Source organism: Nicotiana attenuata, unplaced genomic scaffold (genome assembly GCF_001879085.1).
Source record: "Nicotiana attenuata strain UT unplaced genomic scaffold, NIATTr2, whole genome shotgun sequence".
In the NCBI taxonomy this organism is placed as follows: domain Eukaryota; kingdom Viridiplantae; phylum Streptophyta; class Magnoliopsida; order Solanales; family Solanaceae; genus Nicotiana; species Nicotiana attenuata.
Window position 1 is genome coordinate 309,987 of NW_017670461.1, and position 9,580 is coordinate 319,566.

The window sequence follows — 9,580 nt, forward strand, 5'->3', positions numbered from 1 at the left end:
ACCGCCGTGACAACAAATAGGAAGGTTTCTAACCTCCGCAAATTTCAATTTTAACCTCCGCAATTTCATGCGCGAATATAGATTTTTATTTTTAAAATTTAATTTTTTTTTGAGTGTAGTGGTTGTAAACCCCCACAAATTCTTATGTCAGGACTTGTTCAATTTCTCTTTAAGGGTTTTATCCCCGTCTATTTTTAAATATATTATAGAATTGATTTTTTATCATCAATTTGCCATACATTTTCCCTAATATCAATTGAAATATTTATGCTTAAAGCAAAACATTAAAATTAAGAAACATCAACATTTCATTAACCGTGAAAAATACTATGAAGAGTAGTATCATATGTCAACAAGTTAAATTAGAACATAGTTAACCGTCTATATTAGTCAGCTATTACATTGTCATAATACATCCACTTCAATTAAAATGAATCTCAATGGCTGTTACTGGGATTACTAGCGCCTGAAGATCTTCTTTCATCCGTCGGTGAAACGGGCCCACTAACTGCATCACTTGGCTGAAGCAAAAAGTAAAAAAAGAAATACAACTATTAAGAAGAGTATCAGGATTGAGCATCAAACTAGTCTCTAAATAAAAGATTGAGCATCAAACTAGTCTCTAAATAATATTAATGTTTTATTGGAACATAAAGATTGTAGGAAATACTTCAAGGATGATGCATTGCAATGCAAGGCAATATCAGCCAAGACACCACATGAATAAAGCTACAATTGAGATAAAGAATTGGTCTAGTATAACTGGTCCTTAGCATTTTTGGAAAATTCCCAAACCCTTAGCAAGTTCCTTATCTAAATTTTTTAACTGACTGCTCAAAATTTTAAAAAATTGAAGTAAATAGTAATGAAGGTAAGAGATATGGTATAGAGAGGTCTTTTTGAAATACATCTGCCATACCCCAAGCATAAACTGTAAATCTACTCTTTGCATTGTCAACTAGTTGAAATACATCTACAATTTTTACTTCATGATTGAAGAATGAGGCATGGCCTCCAAAACCAGAGAGGTCTCGTTTAGATTTTTTCAATGAAAGGGGTTAAAACAAACAATAGCACTTCTGAATTACTACTGCTCATGAGAAGAAAGAAATCGAGCAGCACAACACTACAAACATATGAATAAGCATAGCTTCTGAAGTAAAAGTTTTAATACACCTGAGCTTAAGCTTACAGCAATGTGTAATGAAACTGACACATCATATCATTTGATAGATTTTACTTTGCACAGACCATCTCCCATACTCCACCCATTTGTAAAGACAAAACCTATGCAGGTAATCTTTTCCTAAGCATTGACACCAGATACCACAAAATGTACTCTTTATATACTTAACCTCAATTGTTTTCCTTGCAAAAGTGTAGAAGTATGCATTCCTCTGTCAGTACAATTGATAGAAGGGGAAGAGCAAAGACTGATTCAAGTTTCAGTCAGATGGATGCTCCAAGGTAAAGCGACTAGACAAAAAGTCCTACCAGAAAATAGAAATCACCAGAAATATTAGACAAAATTCAACAGATATGCGAAGAGCCACAATTAGAAAAATTCCCACAATTAGACTCTAAAGTCCTATACAGCAACGAAAGGATAATGATTACCTATTCCAACGACAGTCCAATGATGTGAAGACTCGCGTTTAGCACGCTTATTGGATGTTGCTTGTGCTGGTATGGGATTAATTGGAGGTTAAAATGAAGGAGTTGTCTGTCCTGTAGCCTGAAATGAAGGAGTTGTCTGTCTTGTGGCCTGAAATGAAGGAGTTGTCTGTCCCGTGGCCTGAACCCTAGTAAAAATCACACAAAACCAGTATTAACAATGGATTATGGTCTATGAATTCAAGTGGTAAATGTCAAAAGGTCTGATCCGTGAGAGATCCTTCTCACTTAGTATAAACACAAAATTATGTTAAATATATTTTGATTAAATATAAAATAATTGATTCTAATATCATTATAAATAATAGCTTTTGCAATTGAATTTCTTGATGTTGCTGAAACTCCAAAGTTTATTACCTAAATTGATGAATCGATATGAATTCTCTTAGAAAGACTTTTATCTAATTCTTAATCCATTAGGTGTTCGATTTATTTTTGCAGAAGCATGAAACACTGAAGTATCTATTTTATTACCTAGTATTTTATCGTTACTTTAGCTGGATTAGTAATTTCTATACTGAAGAGGTCTCTCAATACACACCTGCAATTTCTATAGTTCTTAATTATGTCAATCATTGCAATAGGAAAATCAAATATAGTTATCTCTATTCAGGAGACTTTTTTATATTGCCTGTTGGTTTAGCAAAAAATTCAGAATAAATAAAAATATTTCGAAAAGAAAACAGTAGTGCAAAACTTCCTAAAAATAAAAGCTTATCCAAAAATGTATTAACAGATGTTACTCTTGTTCTTCAAAATAAATTTCAAAAACTAAGAAGAAGAAAACAATACCCAATACCAGAGAAGCCGAAGAACAACCCATATAGTGAGGAAACAATTAAAAGAAATGAATCTCGAAATAAGCTTACCTTCTGTACACGATGAGAATCAGAACCAACTTTGAAGATGGATGATGCTTCAGCAGTACCTAGAAGGAGATTTAGGGAAATTTCAATTAGGCGGGAGTATTAAGGGATTTCAACGTGAATTGATTTGGATTTCAATCTATGAAGCAGTTTGCTGTTAACGTTGGATTTCAATCTAACGTGATTTTGGACTTAGTTTCTTCTTCTTTTTCTCTGTTAGGCGGAGAGAGAGAGAGAGAGAGTTAAAGGGGAGTCGATCAGGCGGAGTGTTAAGGCGGATGTTTCTAGGTTGGGGAAAAAAAAGGAGGGAGTGTGAAATAAATTGGGCGCTTTTTTTTTTTATGGGTTGCGAAAGTTTATAACCCCCTTAAATTGTATAATTTTGTGGGGGATAACAAAGTGCCGCAAATTTATGCAAATTGCGGAGGTTACTTATACCCTCCACAAATAAACCTCCGCAATTTACCTGTTTTCTTGTAGTGTCTCTCAAGAAAAGAATCATGAGTTTTTAACATCAAATCTAGGAATTTCATGGTAGAAATTAGGGGTTTTGGGTAGAATTTAGGGATTTTGTAAAATTGTGTTTTAGACCTTTAATTGAGGTCGAATTTCGAAACAAATCACATACTGGACTTGGGGGTGAATGGGTAATCGGATTTTGATCCGAATCTTAGATTTTGACCAAACGAGCCCAGGGTTGACTTTTTAAAAAATGATCAAAATTGAACCTTTTTCATTTGTGGGTAGTTTTTAAAACTTATTTTGAATTTTTGAACTATATTTGGCTAGATTTGGTTAGTTTGGAGGCTTGTTTGAAGGAAAATCTATGGCTGATTGTTGAGTTGGTTGTGCAAAGAGGTATGTGTCGTGTTTAATCTTGACTTGCGGGAGTTAGGACTTGTTGATCTAATTTTTTATGTGAATTATGTGTGGGAACGATATATATGCGAGGTGACGAGTGTCTATACGCTGCCATGAATTAAAGCATGCGGGTCGGGCTATTTATCCTTACGTCGTTATTTATTCTGTGTTATATTTTGTTATATGCTTTGATTGCTACACGTCCTTCCTTGTTATCCATGCCTTGTTATCTATCAATTAGTTGTTACTTATTTCGATTTATTCATTCGTCACTCAATACCTGTTTAACTTCTACTTGTTTTTATTGTCTTTACATTACTTATTGCACTTCATTATTTTATTCCGATTATGTGAGTCCTTAGCTATTCTTGAAATGATGATTTGTCGAGGTTTGTGAATACTAGGTATTGGTTATTCTCTGTTTGTACTGATAGTTCCTTAAGGTTCTATACACTTTATTTCTTTTGTGATAAGATTACGAAATTGAGTTGTGTTGAGTTGTTCATGTTGATGAGTTGATATTGGGAACGGATTACGCGTCGCAACAGTATTGAAGTGAATTGATAATGAGAACGTGTTGCATGCCGCGACAGATATTAATTTATTATTTGGATCGGATTGTACGCCGCAACATATATTGTAAATGATATTGAGAGGGGTTGCACACTACAACAGATATTGTGATAAAAGTTAGGATCGGGTTGCGCGCCGCAATAGAGTATGATGTGTTGTAGCTATTTGTAGTTATAGTGCTTTATCTCGGTACTGTGACATGAGGTTATGAGTTGATGTTATTCTGGAGCCTTCTGTTAGTTAACCTTCGGGTCTGTTCTTACGAGATTACTCGTTTTTCTCTATATTTCTGTTGTCTTTTATTATTATTTGTATAAGTTTATTGTGAGTGTCTTGTCATAGCTTCGTCATTACTTCTTCAAGGTTAGGCTCAATACTTACAAATTGCATGGGATCAGTTGTTCTCATATTGTATTTTCAACACTTCTTGTGCAGATCCCAATGTTGGTCCCAGTGGTGCGTAGAGGAGTTCGCTCGGATTTGACTTGCCAGGAGACTTGAGGTAGAGATGCTTGGTGTTCGCAGTCCCTGAAATGCCCTTCTAGTTTATTTTTACTGTTTATCTTGTTTCAAACAAATGTATTTCACTAAGACCATATTTTTAGTATTCTAGCCGCTCATGTACTTGTGACTCCAGATTTCTGGGAATAGTATAGTGTCACGACCCCAGTTCACCCCCCATGAACATGTCGTGATGGCACCTAGTCCCTATAACTAGGTAAGCCTAACAATGCGGAAATAACTACCTAACTTGCGGAATAATTAATTAAAACTGATCATATTATAATAATAACTGCATATAAGGCCGCTCGGCCTATACAACTCAAAAGAAATGCGTAAGTCTACAACTCAATCCCAAAACCCGGAAACTCAGGGGAACCACAGGCTAACAGAAAACATAGTACGCTGCTCTAACTCCAGAATATCTAAACAACTGAGAGAAAAGGGGTAAACTAAATACTAAAGCTGGAACAGAATAGAGACTCCTGGTCTGCGGACGCGACAGATATACCTCGAAGTCTCCGTGTATCTCCTCGCCTCAAGGATAGTGCGCCTGAGTAGAGGTACCTGGATCTGCACATGAAAAAACATGCGCAGGAAGGGCATGAGTACACCACAGCGGTACTCAGTAAGTGCCAAGCCTAACCTCGGTCGGGTATTGACGAGGAAGGTCAGGGCCCTACTGAGATAACATAATAAATAATGAGATAACAGAAACAGTTTAAATAAAGTCTACAACGAGAATCTAACCCAGGTAAATAAGGAAGAACAGTAATAGAAAACAAAGGTAACAATACACGGAAAACTGCTCTCAACACGGAATGGTAGCCGGGGGATCTCTTGGTGTCCCGAGGATCTCTTGGTATCCTCATCATCAACACTGGGGATCTCTCGGTATCCCGAGGATCTCTTGGTATCCTCATCATCAACATTGGGGATCTCATCGGTATCCCGAGGATCTCTTGGTATCCTCATCATCAACACTGGGGATCTCTCGGTATCCCGATATATATATATAGAAACACATGTACTAGGGATCTCTTGGTATCCCGCACCCTCAGTCCAGAATATCTCAAGTGCAGGGGGATCTCCTGGGAAGCCGTCCCGTAGTCCCAAATTAAACACACAACAACAACGATTCATAAATCTCGGAACAATGCTAATAATCAGGACAAGAGGTAGTAAATTATAGCCTAACATGCTTCACAGAGTACAAATAGCACAGCTAAAACAAATAAGCAAGTAAGCCAGCTAAACATAAGTCTCTAAGCTAGCACAGGTACAAACTTACAGTTAAAAATGAACAAGTAAACAAGAAATCTCAATTTAAATACTTCAAGTAGAAACGGATTTACAACAGTTAGCTCAAGTACGCGCTCGTCACCTCACGTACGAGGCATTCAAATATTCAAGATCATATCCTAAGGGAAAAGGTCCCCCACACAAAGTTAGACAAGCCACTTACCTCGAACCGACTCAATATCAACTAGAAACCACGCTCTTGCCACGAGTATCCGACTCCAAATGGCCCAAATCTATTCAATTCAAGTACACATTGTAAATAACATCGCAAACACCTGGTTTTGCTATTAAATTCAAAGCTACGGCGTGAAATTAGGTGAAATGACCAAAATGCCCTTCAGGACAACGCCTCGGAATCGAATAATTTTCACATTTTTAGACCCCTCGCACCCTCACGAGTCTAACCATATAAAAATCTCCCAAATCGGAGGTCAAATGCCCACTCAAAATTCAATAGTTTAGGCAATGAAGTTTTACCCTAAATTATCCAATTTTTGATCCTAAATTCGAATTCCAATGGTGTATTTAACTATATAATGATGAAATATAACAAGAAGGGACCAAAGAAACGTTACCCAGTGATCTTCACTTCAAATCCCACTCAAAATCGCCTTAAACCGAGCTCTTAATTGATTTTGCAAACTTATGAAATTAAACCCTCGACATTTCTATTTATGCCCAGGGACTTCCGCTTCTGCGGTCCCGCTTTTGCGGAACACTGGCCGCTTCTGCGGCTTCCTTTAAAATCCCAGCTTCCGCTTCTGCGGTTCCCATCTCGCAGAAGCGGATCTGCTTCTGCGGTTTCCCGTAAGGTGACCAAATATCGCTTCTACGAGGGAACCGCAGAAGCGAAGAGATACCAGAAGCAGCAGAACTGCTACCTCTTAGCTTCCAAACTTCTTCCGTTAACCACCCGAAATCATCCCGAGGCCCCCGGGACCTCAACCAAAGGCACCAATACCACCTAATACCTTATTCAAACTTGTACAAATCTTAAAAACACCTAAAACAACACCGGAAACCCGATTAAATCAAGGATTCAAGCCTAGGAACTTCAATTTCCAACAAAACACGCTTTCGATCAAAAACCTACCCGAACCTCGTCCGAATGACCTGGAATTTTGCACACACATCCCAAATGACATGACGGAACTGCTGTTACTTCCGGAATTCCAATCCGACCCTCGGATCAAAACATCACTATTGGATCGAAAACTTCAAAAATTCAAACTTCGGCATTTCAAGCCTAAATAAGCTACGGACTTCCAAAATACATTCCAAACATGCTCGCAACCCCGAAATCACCTAACGAAGCTAACGGAACCATCGGATTTCCATTTCGAGATTGTCTTCACACTGTTCCGACTACGGACCATTTTTCAACATTTAAGCTCTCATTTAGGGACTAAGTGTCCCAAAACTCTCCAAAACTTAACACCGAACGTCCCGGCATACCAAAATAGCAGAAATGAACTTAGGGGAAGTAGTTAATGGGGGATCGGGACGTAAATTCCAAAAACGACCGGCCGGGTCGTTACATATAGACTACGTTACTTATGTCTTTATAACGTGCATTTCAGAGTATTTCAGTTTTAAATTATTAATGTTCCACTTTTAAATTGTTAAAGTTAATTAATTCTATGGTTGACGTCACGACCCCGTGGTTGGGATTCCAGGTCGTGACACTAAATTGTTAACTGATACAAATACGTCTTTCCTATATCAATTGTTATTACATATCTTATATCTTCTTAAATCTTGTTCAAGTTTTTTTTTAAACGGTTCATGATTCGTACTAGGCATGTGGAGCTTAGGCCTTATGACCACATTTTCATTTCTGTTTTCAGGGACTAGACCTGAGCTGCTTGAGCCCCGTGGATAGGACATCTCTACATTTTCTGTTGACACTTTTTGGTGAGACTCCACACTATACTCGTGGAGGACTTTATCGTTGTTATTATTCTTTTGAGCCACGAGGGTATGCCTTGGTTGACTATTTCATTCCATGTCATAGAGATTTCATAGATAATAGTAGTATTTATTTTGGGTTGTAATTCTATGTTACTCATTTGGCATGCTTGAATGAAACTTTTTATCTTTATGAATTTTTTATTGAAATGAGAACGTCGACTTAAAGACGTTATTCATGTTTTTATTTATTTATTAAAAATGAGTGTATTTGAAGAGGTTTTCACATACATCTATTAGGCATATAGATGGGTATTATTTAATGGTTAGGTTCATTCGGGTCAGGTAGGGTGTCGAGTGCCGGTTATGTGGTCTTAGGGCATGGCGTTGAGATATCTTCATTTTCATCACTTTCAGGTACCTGAACCTCCGGTGAGGTCTTATCAATAGTTATGTCTTGATGCTCTTCTTGAGCAATTGCATTCGAACTATGATCAGCTTGATCATTTGCTCCTTTCCTTTTTCGATGATTCTTATTTTGGAACCAATTAATCTACCCCGTTTAAGGCATGACCTGGACTCATTTGTATTATCATATTGTCCAACTGGGACATCAACTCGAATTTGAGTATTTACAGCTGGAACATGTGATTTAGTAACCTATGGAAGGTTAGTAAATGCATCTGGTAGCTGATTTACAATATTTTCCTAATAAATGATCTTTTGAACTTCTTGTCACATTGATTTGTACGAGGATCTAAGTGAGATAGAGATAATGCATTTCAATCTATCTCTTTTTCAGCGGTTTATTTTCTCCCCCTAACGACAATCAGAAAATCTGACTATAAATAAGTCTCTTGTCATAGGCTTCAAATATTTAATAGTAGAAGGAGATTCATAACTAACATATATTCCCAAGATTCTTTGTCCTTTTAGATAAAGAATAATGAATAACAGAAGAAAAGAGGAATAGTTTTCATAAGGAGACAAGACCTTCCAACCCATACTCTACTTTCTTCTTTAGTCTTTTTAGTTTTAATAAAAGACGAGTCCAGGTATTCATTCATATCCGTATAACAAAAATAATAGTAGAAAATTTTATTGTAAAATGGATTAGGATAGATAGGGGAACCCCTAATGGATTATTATATGCAGCGGAATCAATCCGAGTATCAAAATCACATGTAATCTAGACAACTAGCATAAACGGGATTTCACGGGTTAGCTCTTGAAGCGTGAGCAAAACTCCTTTATCACGTGAGCCTCCAATTCTACAGCAACTCAATGAATTCTCCACCACCCACACGATCACGATCTCCGAACGTTCCACGGTCTTCTACTGTGTTACCCAAATAATACCCGGAAATAGTAATTTCGTGTGGGCGAAATTTTTAAGGAAAAGGGGCTGAAATTCGGCCACCATGTGCTCTCCTTTCTAGGTGGAAAACCTTATGTATTTATAGCACAAGTTTTAAGGGTTAAAACCCTTTTTCCCCGTTGGGTTTTCTTTTCCACCAGAAAAAGGATTCCTTTATTTCCTATTATTTAGGCACAACAGGGACCACGGAATTTAATTAACAAGGCTTCCAATTATGGAATTAATTTATTTTCGAAATTAATATCCACCATAATTAATTACGAATTATTCCACTAAAAATTCGTAGTTGCACTCCTTATTCAATTTCGAAATTCATCTATTAAATCTTATTTAACTCCCCATGTTAAGATTCAGATACTAATCAATTAAATTAAATTACTGACGATTTAATTTATTGATTATCTCCTTTAGACTTTCGCTTAACTTATTTCATGTGTCAGATACAAAATCCACCGGCCGGGTTTACACATGAAAACTTATAAGCTTTCATAAAGGTGTATCATCAATCTCTAAACCG

The 9,580-nt window shown here is 36.9% G+C and overlaps 1 long non-coding RNA gene across 1 annotated transcript; it reads right to left on the reverse strand.

The window, feature by feature from the left end:
• Positions 1–284: 284 nt before the first annotated feature.
• Positions 285–2,903, reverse strand: LOC109239783. The gene is made up of 4 exons (XR_002069966.1): positions 2,544–2,903; positions 1,618–1,802; positions 1,356–1,490; positions 285–521 (listed from the first exon to the last, which is right to left on the reverse strand). It is a non-coding gene; the product is annotated as an uncharacterized LOC109239783 (long non-coding RNA).
• Positions 2,904–9,580: the final 6,677 nt, after the last annotated feature.